We start from the raw sequence: 4,177 nt of genomic DNA, 5'->3' as shown, positions 1-4,177 counted from the left end.
ACTGTGGTGGGAATCTATTTAGATTGAGGAAATAATTGAGTAATGTAGAGTTTTTTATATTTTTCTTTCAAAGAGGATAAGAAACATTTATCACAATACATGAGTATTTAATAATCAATAATAAGTTATTTTGTTTATAAAAATATACTCAAAGGTGTTAAGTTGAGCAGTAGATTGTAATTTTTTTTATCATGTTTAAAGTTTGTAAATATTTTAAAAAACGGATTAGAGTTTGGTGAATGCTAATTGGGCCGCTTATACATTCAATACACAAGCCCAAAATAACTTATAATATACATTTATAACTTTTAGCGTAGACAGATTTTGAGTTCATAATTACTCTTTCTATTTTGAAGTTAAAATTCAAGGATCGAACATTATGTAAAAAAATCTATTTTACTTTTTTTTTTTTTATAAAATCGGCCATCAATAGGAGCCGACTAATTCAGATCAGCCCGGCGGTGAAGTTCTTTCAGCCAAATTTTAATATGTTTGCATTCCCAATATTTGAACTCAAGAATAAATACCTTATCGGAAATCAACATTAATTCCCCCTTCCAGGACATGTGGAGAATGATTTACAACAAGCAAAACAAATTTTCCAATAACAACTATACAAGAACCAAACACCAAAAAACACAAAAATAATGTTTAACGTGGAAAAACTCTTGAATATGAGGAGTAAAAATCTCAGCTCGATTGGACAATAGATAAAGGAGATATAGAAGAATGATAAAAAACTGCTCCTTCATTTCTTTTCCTGCTATTTTTTTGATATGGCTCTCTCTCTCTCTCTCTCTCTCTCTCTCTCTCTCTCTCTCTTATCTTCTCTTATGGTGAATGGTCTTTCTACTTCCTTGTCTTCAAAATGCTACTCAAATACATTCAAATGGTTGTTTGAACATCTTCAAGTGGGAATCCTAGCTTTCCTTATTGGGCTGGTCTTGGCTTTTAATGTTAAAAGCCCAACAAATCTCCCACTCCAGTCTAATGAAGGAGACTACAACATCAATCATCAAGTGGAATTCATGTTGGCAACAAGCCGATAAAATTCAAACTTCTCTCCAGGAAGTGCCTTTGTCATCATATCCTAACTATTGTCATTGGTTTGCACTTTCTCAAGCTCCACTCTTTTGGCTTCTAGCACATCTCTTATCTAGTGATACCTTACATCAATATGTTTGGATCTTTGATGGAAGGTAAAGTTCTTGGCTATGTGTATAGCGCTTTGGTTGTCACAAAGTAAGAAATCTCTCTTCTAAGTGAAACCAAGTTCTCTTAAAATCTTCTTCATCCATAGCAACTTTTTTCAAGCTTCGGTTGTTGCAATGAACTTCACCTCTATTGTCGAAAGTGCAATGCACTTTTGAATCTTGACTGTCAAGAAACTGCACCACCTGTAAATGTAATCATATATCCCGAAGTAGACTTGCGAGTATCCACATGACCTGTTATATTTGACTTTGTGTAACCAACAAGCTCCGACTTGCCATTCCCAAATCTAAGACTCAAATTGGAAGTTCCATGAAGATAACCCACTTAACCGTGTTCCAATGCTCCTTTCCTGGATTAGAAAGAAACTTGCTAACAATGCCAACTACATGGCTGTGTCTGCATACATCAAACTTCCTACTATTGAGGCATATGGAACTCTAGCCATATCTTTATTCTCCTTATCACTATAAGGGTTATGTTGAGCACTTTACTTAAAGTGGATAATAAAAGGTGTACTAACCACTTTAGTATTGCTCATACTAAATCCATAAGAACCTTTCTTGATGTATTGCTCTTGTGACAAGTACAACTTCTTCTCATTTCTGTCTCAATGAATTCAAACGTCAAGAATCTTCTTTGCTGGCCCTAAATCCTTCATAGCAAAGTACTCACTCAAGTACTTCTTCAATGTGCCAATTCTAGAAGAATTCTTACCAACAATCAACATTTTTTCAACATAAAGCAACAAAATGATAAAATCATCATCAGAGAATTTTTGAAAGAATACGCAATGATCAGAATTTGTCTTTTGGTAGCCTTGCTCTCCCATAGCAGAATCAAATTTCTTATACCATTGCCTTGGTACTTGCTTCAAGCCATAAAGACTTTTCTTCAGTTTGCAAACATACTCTTCTTTTCCTTTCACTAGGAAACCCTCTGGCTGATCCATATAAATCTCCTCTTCTAAGTTACCATGGAGAAAGGCTATCTTTACATCTATTTGCTCAATCTCTAAGTCTAAGCTAGCAGCTAAGCCTAGAACCACTTGAATGGATGACATATTTTCAACAAGAGAAAAGATCTAATTGAAGTCAATGCCTTGCTTCTGACTGAACCCTTTAATAACCAACCTTGCTTTATACTTGGGCTGTGAAGTAACCTTATCTTGCTTCACCTTATAGACCCATTTCTTTTTCAAAGCTCTCTTACCCTTGGGTAGCTTTACCAACTCAAAAGTGTGATTTTCATGCAATGAATGCATCTCTTCTTGTATGGCTTCAATCCACTTACTCTTAAGCTCATCTTCCATAGCTTCTTCAAAGCATTCTGGTTCTCATGAATCAGTCAACAATATATACTCACTTGCAGGATACCTGGTGGAAGGTGTTCAGCCTCTAGTAGATCTCCTAGGTGCAACATCTGAAGTAGTCTCTATGGGAACCTCTGGTGGTAAAGGGAACAACTGCTCATCAACAATATCATGATTCTCCATTGGCGGTGGGACATCTGTGCCATCTAAATCACCTACACCATGTTCTTCCTCAACCTATGGTGGATCACCTATAATAGGAGGTGGATCCAAGTCAATCAAATCGTGGCTGCTCTCTGAAACATAAATATCTGATTTCTCTATATCCCGTATAGTATGATCTTCCATAAATACAACATCTCTGCTTCTTACAAGCTTATTTTCTACTGGATAATAGAACCTGTAGCCAAATTCATTATGTCCATAACCAATGAAGACACATTGTCATGTTTTAACATAAAGTTTGGATCTTTCATCTATAGGGATGTGCACAAAAGCCTTGCACCCAAGTACACGTAAATGATTATAGGAAACATTCTTGTCTATCCAAACTTTATCTAGAACATCAAATTGCAAAGGAACATATGGAGTGAGATTTAAAACATGATAATGCTTAAAGCCTCACCCCAAAATGACATAGGTAATTATGACTGTGAAAGTAAGTATCTAACTCTCTCAACCAATGTCCTATTTATCCTCTCTGCAAGACCATTTAACTGAGGTATCTTCGGAGGCGTCTTTTGATATCGGATGCCCTTTTGTCTGCAATAATAATCAAAGGGACCTGTATACTCGACATTCTTGAAGGAGGGAAACTCTTAAGTGCAACTCTATTTTACTTTCCAATTAAGCAATGAGAACATTTCTTCAAAGGTCCCTTCTTCAATCCGAGAAGTTGCTCCTTGATGGCTAACATTGTCAAGCCCTTCTCACTAATATGACTAAGCCTCTTGTGCCATAACTCCATTGTATCTTCATCTTTTACAACATTAATTTTCTCTGCAGAGATCCTTACATGTGTAATATACAACAATGAACATTTCTTGTCTCTAGCCGCAATCACAGAGCCTTTAGTGAGCTTCCACTGACCATCATTGAAGGTGTTGCAATATCCCTAATCCTCAATTTTTCTTGTAGAAATTATATTCAAACGAAATCAGGAATATGTTTAACATTATGCAGGACTAACCTTGTGCCATTGCTAGTCTTTAAGCACACATCTCCAACACTAATCACATTGGCCAAGCCATCATTTCCCAACTTGACAAATCCAAAGTCACTAGATTCGTAAGATGTAAAGAAGTCCTTGCAAGATGTAGCATGAATGGATGCACCACTATCTATCACTCAGTTGGTCTCATGACATAAAAGATTAACTGCATCACAATCATAAACAAGGAGGAAATCTGAAGTGGTAGTAGCAACTCAATCATCTTTACCACCTTCGTCATTCTTTCTATCTTTCAATTTCTCTTGTTTATTATCTTTCTTCATTTTTTGACAATACTTCTTTATATGTCCTTTCAAACCACAATAGTGACACTCAACAATGGAAAACTTGTTAGACTTACTTATTCATTTTTCTCTCTTCTTCGGACCTCGACTTTTACTTCTCCCACTTCTTTCTGTAACTAAGACTTCTGATTGAGAAGA

The sequence above is a fragment of the Gastrolobium bilobum genome, unplaced genomic scaffold, assembly GCF_033153095.1.
Source record: "Gastrolobium bilobum isolate Gb01-03AN ecotype WA unplaced genomic scaffold, APGP_CSIRO_Gbil_v1 utg5389, whole genome shotgun sequence".
In the NCBI taxonomy this organism is placed as follows: domain Eukaryota; kingdom Viridiplantae; phylum Streptophyta; class Magnoliopsida; order Fabales; family Fabaceae; genus Gastrolobium; species Gastrolobium bilobum.
This window is presented reverse-complemented; position numbering follows the sequence as displayed.